General features: G+C 45.4%; 1 protein-coding gene across 2 annotated transcripts in view; it reads right to left on the bottom strand.

The window, feature by feature from the left end:
- The window catches only part of Cnot6 (CCR4-NOT transcription complex subunit 6), a 38,080-nt gene extending 35,988 nt beyond the window's left edge, over window positions 1-2,092 (bottom strand). The window contains exon 1 of one of the 2 annotated variants that reach the window (XM_042688811.1): window positions 1,325-2,092. The gene's annotated coding sequence lies outside the window, so the exon portion shown is untranslated. The remainder of the gene's footprint in view (window positions 1-1,324) is intronic. The other variant, XM_042688810.1, reaches the window with a different exon arrangement.
- Window positions 2,093-13,833: the final 11,741 nt, after the last annotated feature.

Genomic DNA, 13,833 nt, shown 5'->3' on the forward strand with positions numbered 1-13,833 from the left:
ATGGTGAAGAATACAAACTACACACCATTTTACATTTATTCAGTATTCACACTCTTCCTCTCCAAAGTTAAAAAATCTCAGCTACAAGCAGGTAAGAATATTCAGCACTATCCAGTCCACCTGTAAAACAGCTAAATATAGGAACTCAAATTCAAGCAGATTATTTCAACATCAGCTTACAGTAAATCCAAGAAGGTCAGGCACTGAGTCCATTCACAATGTTGCCATTTGTTGTTTACAGTTAAAGAAAAGGAAAGATTACAGGTGTTGGGTTGGCAGGATCTTTCAGGAAGGCAAAGGAGGCGAGTCAAAGGAAGCCAAAGGGGGGGGGAGGGGGAACCCAACGACTTGGAAGTTAAAAAATAAAAACAACAAAATGAGAACGCGATTGCAGGGCGGAAAAGCAACTGCTTCCAATTATTAAGTACAATTTCCGAGTCCTCGGCACTACCATCGAATGATCTGGGGCTAAAAGTGCTTCTCTAACCATAAAATTCATCCCGATCCCTTCCCTGCCCCCCGCCCCCCTCAATGATAAGTTAAATTTAAAATACTTTTTAAGGCCAGGGCCGCTGGTGGCTCACGCCTGTAATCCTAGCGACTCGGGACGCTGTGACCTGAGGATCGAGGTTCGAAGCCGGCTCAGGCAGAAAATAAGTCAAATAAATAAATGAATTTGGAGTAAGGAGAAAACAAAACAAAACAAAACAGTCGCTTTCCCGCCTGGCGGTCACAACGTTCGTAGAGCGCAAAGTTCCACAGAGCGCAAAGCCACTTTCTCAGAAGTTGCCACCCCGTCAGGGCCCCCTGAGTCCCAGACTAGATTGTGGGGAGGGGGGCGGTGGGGGGGTGTCCCAGGAGGCAGAGTGCCCGCCCCCGCCGTCAATCAACCCCCCCAAACACTGCTGCACTTGGAGCAACGGGGGATTGGGGGGGGGGAGGGACGGGTGGCGCGGCCCGGGGAGGGGCGGGACGGCGATCTTGTCGTCCAGAGGGGAGGGGGAGGGGTCCTGGGGAAGGGTGAGGAAGGGGGGGGGACCGGGGTGACAAGCCCCACCCCCCCTCACCCCACTCCCAACCACCTGATCATCAGTCTCAGCACAGCAGTTTGGGGCCGCCATGCACAAAAACTAGAAAGTTGCCCACGACGGAGCCACGCGCGCGCACGCGCACGCGCGCGCGCCCAGGTCCGGGGCCGAGCGGACCGGAGGGAAGGGGGGGGGGCCTGGAGTGGGGGGGGGGGGCGGGAAAGAGTCCGAGCGCGGGCCGAGCGAGGCAGCAGCGCGCCCGGGGCGGGCGCGGCCTCGGGCCGGGGCTCGCTCACCTCTCGAGGAGCGACGCCTTCCTCCGCCGCCGCCGCCGCCGCCGCCGCCGCCGCCGCCTCCTCCCTGTGAGCGCAGCGGGGTCTGACCTGTGGAACCACCATACCAGTCCCGCCCGCTGCTGCAGCGCCGCCGCCGCCGCTCGTTTGCCGCCTCAGCCGCCGCTCTTTGTTCCCCCTCCGAGCGCCACCGCTTCAAGCTGCCCGCCTCCGCCGCCCCGACCGGCCGCCACTACGCCCTCCCGCTGTCTCGGCCCCCGGCCTCGCCCTCCTCGCTGCGCCCGTCGCCGCCACCGCTTTCGCCTCCGCGCCGTCGACGCCGCCGCCACCGACGCCGACGCCTCCTCCTCCGCGCCCCCCTCGTTTTCATTGAAAGCAAACAAGCATCATGGCGGCGGCCGCCTACCCCCAGCCAGCGAGCAACCCCGACCGCCACCGCCGCTCCAACATCCGGATCGCCCATTGGCCGCCGCCGTCGGGCGCGACCATCCTGCGTCGGAAGTAAGGGGGGGGGATTCGTTGTTCGCACGGCACTTGTCTCAGGCCCCGCCCCCAGCCTCCCCCCAGCACTGAGGACCATGAGCCAGTCCGACGCACTTCAGTCCTCCTTTAGTTCTTCTCTTCCCGCTCTCTTTTAAGTTTCCTTGCCCTCTCTGTTTTCGCCCCTTCCTAAGGGCCCTCCTTGCTTTATCTGGATCTGCCTTTTTCTCTGGGTGCTCGCTTTGATCTCCTTTTTTTTCTCTCGATCTTCCTCTTCTCGCGTTTTCCTCTTCCTGAGGCCTTGACCTGCTCTCACACTTCACCGTAGCCAGTGTCTTGATCTTCCTAAAGATAGAACATCCGATCTTGCACCGTCGGTTGATTTTCCTGCCTTCATTATGAAAAAAAAAAAAAAAAAAAAAGTAATGGCCCATTTCCATCCATGAATGATAATTCAGCCCAAAGAATTAATCAATGGATAGTTTTTTTGTTTTGGGTTTTTTTTTGTTTTTTTTTTTTTAGTGGTGGCGTTCTAGCCTGAATAAGCATAATAGTGTCCGAAGAACAAAGTACTCTGTTGAGGGAAAACTGGTGGTTGATGGGGCTGTGTCACATGATGTTTGCATCAGAAAACATTTGTTGACTGGCAGTTCTGGCACACAGACAATCAGACCCCACTTGTCCTGAATAACCTCCCAATCTAGGGGCACAGCACACCACAAACGTTAAACACATTAGACATGTATGCTAAAGGATATGGCAAGGACAAGAAGAGCTTCCTCCTCACACACACACACCACCACCATCACTACCCACATGGCAAACTAGGATGTACTGCTTGCTACTGGCTTTTCTCTGGAAAATCAACCCTGCAGGAATGAGTGAGGGTCCAAGTATGGGGCTAATCCCAGCTACTCCAAAGTAAAGACAGGAGGATCCTGGATTGAGGTCAGCGGTACATGAATCAAGACCCTGTCTCAAAAGCAAGCTGGGCTGGCATCTGTGGCTCATGTTTGTAATCCTAGTTATTTGGAAGTTTGAGATTGGGCAGTTGGGGCAGGAAAGTTCACAAGACCCCCTTAAGCTGGGTGCTGTGGCTGGGGCCTAAAATAGGCAAGTCACCCCAGGCCTGTGTCCAGGCAGAAGTGAGACTCTTATCTCAAACATAATGCAGAGCACAAAGGGGTTGGAAGGATGGTTAAGTGGTAGAGCACCTGCCTAGCAAGTTCAAAGTTCAAGCCTGATTATCACAAAAAAGAGATTGGGAGAAAGGGAGAGAACTGGGCATGGTGGTCTATGATATGATACTGTAATCCCAGGTACTTAGGAAGTAGAGGCTGGAGGATATCTGTCCCTGATAGGCCCCAGGCAAAAAAGTGGAAGACCCTATTTGAAAAATACAAAAAGGGCTGGAGGTGTGGTTCAAGTGGTAGTGCCTACCAAGTGAAGGCCCTGAGTTCAAGCCCCTGTTCCACAAAAAGAAAAAGCGAGAAAAGTAGATTCCAAAAAGTAATTAGAAATACACACACACACCCCTCACTGAAAGTCGGCCTTGAACTGTAAAGAATGTGGGAAATGGGTGACTGTTGCTTAGGGCTGGATAGTAGGCAGAATGAGAAAAGGACGGAGGACAAACATTCTTTCAGGATCTAGATTTTCTATATTCAGGACAGAATTTCCATACTGTCCTCTACCCAGCATTGCCTGTGGTGATCACCTGCCATTTGTGGGGACAGCAGCAGTCACAGCCCAGGCTTTTAGTGTCTGAGATACTGGAAAATGTGTCACTCCACTCCGCTAGGAGTTGGATTTTGAAATTATGTAGCCCCTCCACTAACAAAGGGTAGCAGACTGAGGGTCCTGTGAGGTTGACATCTACCTGAGTCTTTCCCATTTAAGCTGTGCACCAGCCTAGAGGAAGGGTGTAGTTGTATAACAACAATACTTAGCAGCATACTTTCCAGTCTCTTAGATCTGTGCCTCAGGTAGTGGCTGGATGTTGGATGTCTGATACCTGTGCATCTTCTAATAAAGCCCTTCTTCCTACATAAAATGCTTCAGGCTGGGAACGTGGCTTAGTTGTTGAAGGGTCCCACACACCCATCCCAGGGGGACCTGCAGAGGCAGGCAGGCACAGGAGAAAGGTTATTATAAGGTTTATTAGAGGAGTCATATTTCCCCCCAAGAGGGAGCACAAGGCCTCCGTCACCATCCAGGTAGCAGGAGGCGTCTGAGGGTTGGAAGTGAGGTAGATGGGCGCCCAGGTGGATCTGGGCGAAGAGAGAGAGGGGCCAGCTGTGTGTCGGGAACTCCAGGGATTGGAGGGGTTCAGGTCTGGGTAGAGCTGAGGACCAAAGGTGAGCATAATACTAACAGTGGCAAAGTACATGGCTATCATGTATGAAGCCTTGGGACCAATTCCTCAGTACCACATAAACAGGAAAAGCCGGAAGTGGTGCCATGGCCCAAGTGTTAGAGTGCTGGCCTTGAGCAAAAGAAGCTCAAGGAGAGTGCCCAGGCCCTGAGTTCAAGCCCCAGGACTGGCAAAAAAGAAAAAGAATGCTTCATCCTTTTGCCTTTCTGGTGGTCTCCTTTTCTGGGTAGAAGTTATCCTGGACTTTTCACTTGGATATTGGGGGATCCAATAAGGAGGAAAGGGGAGCCTCAAGATCTTTTGAAGAAGGTCACTCTCTCTGAATTCTGTCCATCAAAAAAAATTATAGGAGGACAAACATCAGGGAAGGACTGCACACACATCCAGAGAATGGTGAACTTACATGGAGTCTCCTAAGGAGATAAGCCCCACAAAATTCCTCAGGGATGGGCAGTGTTGATCAGACTACAGCCAAAAATTCACAGGGCACCAACAAATGAAGCAGGCCCTAAGGTTTTATTTGCAAGACAAACTGAACTGCTATAAGACAGAATGCATATGGTAGAAATCCATGAATAGTAGGAAAGCTTATGGAGTTTGCTTGGTGAGCCTGTAATATAAACCCTATGGAACTACTCAGGACTAGGTAGCCTGATTACCTCTTCCTAAGGTTAGAGGCTTGGTTCCAGGGACATCAAAATCCCTCATTCTTATGTAATGCCTTGGACGTTGACACATAGTGACCAGGTACTGTCACGATTTGAGGCCTCCAGGCTACAGTTTTCCTCAGACAGACAAGTTTCAGATTGCAATCATGTTTCTCTCCTATGATCCTTTGTCTCTTGATTCACTGTATTAGTCTTCGATTGATTGAATATCTAACTTTCATGGCTACAAAAAAGGATGGAAAAGAAATAATCAACTGGCTCAGATAGCCCTAAAAGGGCAGGAAGTGGTGTTTGTTTTGTTTTACCAGGTTCAAGCCCAGCAGGAAAGTAAGGGCTTCCTTCAACACTCAAAAGAAATAACCTGGCTCATGAAAGGAACACAAAGGCACAATGCCTATATGCAGCTGATCATCTAATATAATATCTATCAAAATGAACTCCAGGAAATGGAAATGAGGCTTTTGTTTCTTTGTTACTGTTTCTGACTTTTTTCTTTTTGTCTTTGGGAGGGTAAGGGGGGGCACAGAAATAGAGGAGGGGCAAAGGGTGAACTATTGCAGCAGTGGTGCTCACTAGACGCGATGTTGAACACGGACTATACAACTTGAGGGTGGGGAACTGGAGGGGAAAACTGGGATTGAGGGTAGGGATGACATTGTCCAAAAAGAAATGTACTCATTTACCTGACTTATGTAACTGTAACGTCTCTGTGCATCACCTTTATAATAACAATAAAACATTTTTTAAAGGGAATGCCCTGGAACAGACTTTAATTTCCATTCTGAACTAAATATCATGGTCAGGAGAATGTCAGAACTGGCCAGGAAGAAGTCATAAGCCCGTTTCTGGATCAGGATTGTCTTCATCCTCACCAAAGTGTATATGGAAAGAGTTGGGAGTCAAAGAAAAAGAAAAAAGAAGTGGGAGTGGGGGGGGGGGGCAGTGCAAGGAGATGATGTTGGATGGAAGAGAATCAGAAACAGAAGGGCAAGAAGGGATGGGGGCCCTGAGGTCCTCCACCTGGCTGACACTTTGCCAGTTGCTCCTCCAGGCACCTGTCTTGTCTTGGCTTCAATCCTGGTGTGTGTGGGTGGTATCAGGGGAAAAATGTCTCAATGCCTTAGAATGTGTGAGAGAAAGGAAGCTTCTATTTGGAGTTCAGGTGTGCTGCCTGAAGACTTGCCTTTTTGTGGATCCATTAGAAGAGGCCTCAAGTCTGTTTCTGTTTTTAAGTGTCTTGTCACTGGGAAAAAGATTGAACCAATTTTTCATAGCTAAACAAATAATATGTAGGGGCTAGAGGTAAAGAGCACTTGCCTAGCATATGGACTTGTGTTTCAAGACTGAAAACAAATTAGAAAAATAATAATAATCGGAGGTGGATGCCAGTGGCTCACACCTGTCATCCCTAGCTACTCAGGAGGCTCAGATCTGAGGATTGTGATTCAAAGCCAGCCTGGGCAGGAAAGTCCATGAGACTCTTATCTCCAATTAACTACCAGAAAAACTCAAGTAGAGCTGTGGCTCAAAATGCTAGATGGTTAGCCTTGAGCAAAAAAGCTCAGAGACAATACCCAGGCCCTGAGTTCAAGCCCCATGACCAACAAAAAATGAATAAAAATAGTCTGTAACCATGCTTAAAAAAATGAGAAAAGTATAAAGAAGAAAGCCCACCTAAGCTGTACTCCCCAAAGACACACATTTGGATTGATTACAATGCTTTGGCCTTAAATGAAAAAATAAAAACAAGAAAATAAGACAAACTTCAGGCTGGTTTTCTAGATAAAGATGCTTCTTGGAAACAAGAATCATGTTTTAATAATATGTGTGAATCATGTTTTAAATAATATGCCCAATATGTTTTTCTTCAACTAACAGACACCCTTTCAGGTGGAGGGGGAAAAAAAACACACCTCTAAATTGAGACTAGCAGCGTCCAGTTGTCCCATCCAGTCGAATAAAAAATAAATGAAATAAATCCGAGCACTCTGATTTGTATTTGTTGTACTCCTTCCAGGATTTTCTGATGGTTCGGGGTGTGGTATGAGAGGCAGAAAGGAGACAGGAATGGCCCTCAGGCATTTGGCCTGAGCAACTGGAAGGTAAATTGGTGTCAGCTTTGACGTAGGGCGGGGTAGATGGAGCTGTGTTTGGCACCACAAGTTACAGAGGTTCCAAAGAAAACTCGGTGATTCCTTCTGCTTAGACGTCATAAGGTGCCAACACCTCCAGGTGAGTAACTAAATCACCCATACTTCCTTGGGTGAAAAAGCACTGAGCTACCTTGTTCCTTATTATGGGATATGAGCTGTTGGAGTGATGGCAGGAGGCAGATGTACTGAAGTCTGAAAGATATTTATTATTGAGTTTGGCCTAAAAGAGTTTTTAAAGAGGGCTGAGAATGTGGCTTGGTGGTAGAGTGCTTGCCTAGCATGGATGAAGCCCTGGGTTCGATTCCTCAGTACCACAGGCACAGGAAAAAGCCGCAAGTAGTGCTGTGGCTCAAGTGGTAGAGTGCTAGCCTTGAGCAAAAGAAGCTCAAGGACAGTGCCCAGGCCCTGAGTTTAAGCCCCAGAACTGATGAGAAAGAGAGTTTTTAGGAAAGGGTGATTTGCTTGCAACAGATAACAGTAGGCCTTGTCAGGCCCCCTGGGAAACCATAGTGAGAAACAGAATTCACCCACCCACCTCCTCTCCCCTCCCCTCCCCTCCGCTTTTCCACCTTCATGAGCAATAGATGAGCTCACAATCCCAAAAGAGTCTACAGGGAGAACTTCAGCAGAGCTGAAAGCAAAAATCTGAAGAGGTACAGAGAAGGTGGGTCCTCTCAGAGATGCCCCCCCCCAAACCAGGGCTTCCAGGAGTCTAGGTGATGAATATTTCAAATTTCTTCATGTATAACTTGATTGATATGCCATCATCTGAATCTGTTAGGGCTCATTTGGCTTCTAGAATTAGAAAACAGCAACAAAAAACAAAACTGGGAACTGAGGTATGGCTTATGTGGTAGAGTGCCAGCCTTGAGCAAGAAAAGCTAAGCAAAGCTGAATGCTGGTGGCTCACGCCTGTAATCCTAGATACTTAGGAGGCTGAGACCTGAGGGTTGTGGTTCAAAGCCAACCCCGGGCAGGAAAGTTCATGAGACTCTTATCTCCAGTTAACCACCAGAAAACCAGAAGCGATGCTGTGGCTCAAAGTGGTAGTCTAGCCTTGAGCAGAAAAGCTCAGGGACAGTCCCCAGTCCCTGAATTCAAGTCCCATGACTGACACACACACAAAAAAAAGTTAAGAAGAGTACCAGTCCAGTCTCTGTATTCAAGCCCTATCCAGTACTGGCATTAAAACAAACAAACAAGCTAGAATTAAAAAAACAAAAGCAGATTCAAAGTGATTAAGCAAAAATGGGAGTTTATTGGCTCAGAGCAAACACAGTCTGTGACTTAACCAACTAGCAATTTCTTTCTTGTTTACATGCCATTGAGGTGTTCCAGTTCATCAGGTGATTATCCTCCAGGTAGTGACTCATGACCTAAGTCCCATCTTCTTACATTCCTGTCACCCTCTAGGCAGAGGTTCTTATACCGACTTATTTATATATATATGATATATGTGTGTGTGTGTGTGTGTAGGTGATTTTTGGATGGTAATCTTGTATCCTGCCACCTTATTTACTGAAGACTATTTTTTTAAATTTATAGGCTTTGGAATTTTCTATGTGGACATAGATGTCTTAGCAGACAGCTACTAAGTAATTAATGGGTAGGTAGCATGTACAGGGTAAATCCTCTGGACAAAAGGATGGTTTATATCCTGGCCGGGCCAGAGCAGGTTTGCAGGAGATTTCATCAAGCTACTAAGAACCATATGCAATTTTAAAGTTATAAATTGTTTATCTCTGGTGCTCTCCATTAGTAGAAAAAAACTATAGGAAGTGAAACCACAGGTCAGGAAGAACTACTAGAATATCTCAGGTCCTGAGCCTCGGTTCTCTCTCCACCCCCAACCCCATCTATTTCTTTCTCTGTTGTTCAGATTGGGTAAAGTCTATAGTCTGTGTTCAAGTACAATGTGTCTACCCTCTTGTCAAATTTCTTCATGTATAAGTTGATTGATGCGCCATCATCTGAATCTGTTAGGGCTCATTTGGTTAAATGATTAAATCTATCCAGTAAGCTTTTAAATTGTGGTTTCTTGTGTTTTACAGTTCTACAATTTCTACTTGGTTTCCTTTTATCTCTTCTTTGCTGAGATTTTTCAACTGTTTCAAGAGAATGATGTACCAATGATCAATGAAGCTTTAAAAAAAATGATGGCTGCTTTAAAATGGTCAGATCACTCTAACATCTGATTCATGTCATTTCTGACGTCACTTTTCTTGAGTTCATTTTTTTTTTTTTTTTTTTTTTTTTTTGGGTCCGGTCGTGTGGCCTGAACTCTGGGCCTGGGTGCTGTCCCTCAGCTCTTCAGCTCAAGGCTAGCGCTCTACCACTTGAACCACAGCACCACTTCCGGCTTTTTTCTTTTTTCTTATGTGGTGCTGAGGAATCAAACCCAGGGCCTCAGGCATGCAAGGCAAGTGCTCTACCACTGAGCCACCTTCCCAGCCCACTTTTCTTGAGTTCAAACTGTGGTTTTCCTGTTTCTGGGTATGATGAATGATTTTCCTATTGTACTCTTTATATTTTGGTTATTATATGAGAGGACCCTTAATCCTACTTAAATCCATTTTTAGCAGGCAGCCGCCCAGGTTTGAATGTAGAATCTATTTACTTTTAGGAGCTTTTGTTCTGATGACAACTTGGCTTTCTGAGCCCTTTCAGCACTATTATGGTCTGTTGTGTTGGGGCTCACTCTGTTCCTGCTGGTCTACAGAAGGCACCTCCCTATGTTTGACTGATTGGCCTTTTGGGGAAGAATGGATAGAAGGTCTCCTTATGGCCCAGGATTTTGACTGATGGTGCCACTGCAGGCCAACCAGTGTCCTGGTTGTGATCCAAGAGGTCGCTACTGTGCTGATGCTGGTGGATTGTATGGTCACATTGTGGGTCAGGGGCTGGATTTTGAGGTTTTAATCTGGTTTCTCAGCTTTCCTCTCTCCCGGATTAGTTTATGCCATCTGGAGTCTAAGTCAATTATGACTCAAGTATGTGCTTCTTAGCTTCCAAGATTTCATTGCTGTTTTCCTCTTCCTTTTCTCCCCGTTTTTGCTTTGTGGGTTTATTTGCCTCTCTTTATTCACTTACTGCACTTTTCATAAGGTTTTAGGAATGATTGCAATCAGACGGAGGTAGGTCAGTTCTTCACCTTATAATACAATACAGATGGGTGGGTAGATTGAAGAATAGATGAAAGACTGTAAATATATAAGAATATATGAAAGATTGGGGAGATAAGTATATATGGATTGAATCAAAGACTTTGCACATGCTAAGCACCTGGTCTACAACTAATATTTTTGTAATTTTCAACCTCGTGTGTATCTGAGATCATATCCTTTTCCTCATTTCTAATATTTCTTATTTCTGTTTCTAGTTTTGCTTCTCATTTTAATTTTGAATCCACCTTATTTGCTTTTCATTGGCATTGTAAAAAGTAGTCCTTAATGAGGTTACATTTGGGTTGCATTGTACTCATTTCTTTCTTATCTCTATTAATTTTCTCCCTTTCCCTCTCTTAGCATTCATCATCTTGTTTATTTGTATTCTGGGAGTGAATGCTCAGCTCATTTGTTTTCAATTTCCTTTATTTTGTAAAATTTCACAAGACCATTTTACCAAGGGTTTTTTTTTTCTTTTTGGCTATATTCAATGACATTTAAGTTATAATGCTCTCATTGATACTGCTTTATGAATTAATATTTCACTTTGTGTTTCTTTAACAAATAGTTATTTATGAGATTTTTTTAAATCTCAATGTTTTGAATTCTGGGTAGGTAGAAGGAGGATAAGGGTGGGGCAAAATGAGTCTCCATTTTGGTAATTTCTCAATTATTATTTTGTGGTAAGAAAGTACTTGGCACACATCCTGCATTGCAGAATTTTCTTAGATGTTCATGGCTAAGGGAAACAATTTTGGTGAAAGCTTCATACTTACTTGGAGGGAATGATAGTTTCTGTGAGACACACTTGTATTTAGACAATAAGGAAAGAATTTTCATTGCAGCTCTTTAAAAAGGACTTATATTTATTGAATAGTTATTTTATTGTCATACATAATTCCAGGCTTTCTCAACCCTGGCACTGTTACCATTTGGGGTAAGTCTTGTGAAGGGCTGTCCTGTGAATGATGAAATGTTTAGTTGTATTTCTAGCCTCTCCCATTCAGATGCCAGAAACATTTACACCAGTTGTTTCAACCAAAAAGGTCTCCAAATGTCCTCTCTGGATCCACCATCACCCCTGGCTGATAACCATCTCACTCATCTAAGAGCTTACATTCATGAATTCATTGGGTCTTCCTCACAAAACTATGAGGGAGGCTTTTCTAATGTCATCTCATTCTGCAAATAAGTATCTATAAACAAAATAACTAAAAACCCAGCAAAGTTAAAAGTAACTTTCCTTGGCTACAGAGTTGTTAAGAATCATTTGTAACGGAAAAAAAAAGAACACAATCAATTTAAACATCATTCAACACATTCCCTAATATGCTTACAAGATGTGGAACAAAGTAGCTGTTTATGTCTCAGGACAAATATGGGAGGGGGGCCATCTTCTATTTGGGGATAAAATATGCAGCATCACCTCTGATCTAAAGATTCTAATTAGGCCTGGTGCCGGTGGCTCATACCTGTAACCTTAACTCCTCAGGAGGCTGAGATCTGAAGATTGTGGTTGGAAGCCAGCCCAGGCAAGACTGTCCATGAGATAAGAATCTCCAATTAACTACTAGAAAACCAGAAGTGGTGCTGTGGCTCAAGTGGTAGAGCACTAGCCTTGAGCTGAAGAGCTCAGGGACAGCACCAAGGCCAAGAGTTCAAGACCTACAACAGGCAAAAAAAAAAAAAAGATTCTAATTAGAGTTTTATGTGAACTGCTTCTTTCTCCATTTCTAGAGGTCCCTATAATTATGAGTGTCATGGTTTCAGCCTTTTTTTCTTGGTCTTTCCCTTTCAAGAGGCTACCTCCCCCTTAGATGTCAGGTGGCTCTGTCCTTAGTTCACATTTATGGAGCAGAAATAAGTGAGGTTTGTGGGCAGCACTTGATGACTAAAGCCATCACCACCTGGCTGACTTGGTCCTTGAATAGGATTGCACATTGCAGGCCCTCATCTCTTAGCATGACCTTGCCAAGCAGATAAAGACACCAGAGCTCCTCCTTGCTTGAGTGGCCTTTAGTTCTTTCAAGGGTGCTGCCACGGTTCAACAAGCCTGACTCCCATTTTTTTATGGCAACTTTTTTTTTTCCAGTCCTAGGGCTTGAACTCTGGACCAGGGTGCTGTCCCTAGCTTCTTTGGTTCAAGGCCAGTGCTCTAACACTTGAGCCACAGCACCATTTCTGGCTTTTGTTTGAGTAGTTTATTGGAGATGAGTCTCATAGACTTTTCTGCTTAGGCTGGCTTCCAACTGTGATCCTCAGATCTCAGCCACTTGAGTAGCTAGGATTACAGGCATGAGCCACTGGTGCCCAGCTTTGTGGCAATGTTTAACTGCTGACATCCCTTCCTGTGTATTAGAGGATCATTGGATCTTTGTGCATTTATTCTTATCTTCATACTGTTCTGGGGAAAATAGCAGATACTCAACCGAATACATGACTAAACAAGTTACCACTCAAATATCTGCTTTCCAGCTTCCAAAGTTGTATTGCTAGTGTCCCTTTCCTCCAGCCCGGGTGTGTATGTGTGTGTATGTGTGTGTGTGTGTGTGTGTGTGTGTGTGTGTGTGTGTACAGTCATCTATACCCATGGGCAATTGGGTCCTCCTTAGAAACTAAAATCCAAGGGTGCTCACGGGTGCTTATAAAATGGCATGTTTGCATATATAGATATAGATACATATCCTCTTCTAGACTTCTAGATGCTTCACAATACTTAATACAACATAAATGCTATGGAATTGGTTTTGGTTGTTATGTTCAGATTAAGGAATAACAGGAAACAAAGGTCTATACATGTACATTACAGGGGCCAGTCTTTTCCAAAAAGTTTTCAGTCTGAAGTTAGTTGAATCCATGGATATAGAACCTGAAGACATGGTGATCCAACTCTGTGTGTGTGTGTGTGTGTGTGTGTGTGTGTGTGTGTGCGCGCGCACACACACACACACTCACATGCGCATGCACACACACACACACACACACATATATATGCTTTCATTGTACATGATGTGATATGTATTTCTCAATGTGTGTGATGTGTGTGTATCTCCCAGTTAAATACATATTCCTCTTGTTAGGTGATGAAATGTCCAGTTAATGAGTAGAAGTTTCCTTGAGTCCTAAGTATCTCCCATAGCCCCAGTTTCTTCCTTGAGACCCCCTGAGTTCCCCTTCTGAACTTATTCCCCACTAACCACCATTCAGGAGGGTGGGATCGGTGGACCTCACCCTAGTTTCAGGGCCAGTCCCCACCCTTGGGAGAAAAGGCCAGCTTCTGCCTTTTTATTTTAAAAATTTTTTGTTGGCTCTGGGGCTTGAGCTCAGGTCCTGGGAGCTATCCCTGAGATCCTTTTCTCAAAGCTAGTGCTCTACCACTTTGAATCACAGCACTACTTCTGGTTTTCTGGTAGTTCTTTGGAAATAAGAGTCTCACAGGCTTTCCTGCCTGGCTGGCTTTGAACCGCTATCCTCAGATCTCAGCCTCCTGAGTAGCTAAGATTACAGGCCTGAGCCACCAGTGCCTGGCCCTTTGGCTAGTTTCAATGTGTCTCTGCTTGTGTGAACAAGGAGCAGCATGTATCAGGGTTCTCCAGAAAGCCTCATCTCAAGTTCAGAAAGGCTCCCTGGGTGATTTTTGACTACTGGTTGGATTTACAAGTCATTGGCACAG

The sequence above is a fragment of the Dipodomys spectabilis genome, unplaced genomic scaffold (genome assembly GCF_019054845.1).
Source record: "Dipodomys spectabilis isolate Male_0828 unplaced genomic scaffold, ASM1905484v1 ptg000119l, whole genome shotgun sequence".
Classification (NCBI taxonomy): domain Eukaryota; kingdom Metazoa; phylum Chordata; class Mammalia; order Rodentia; family Heteromyidae; genus Dipodomys; species Dipodomys spectabilis.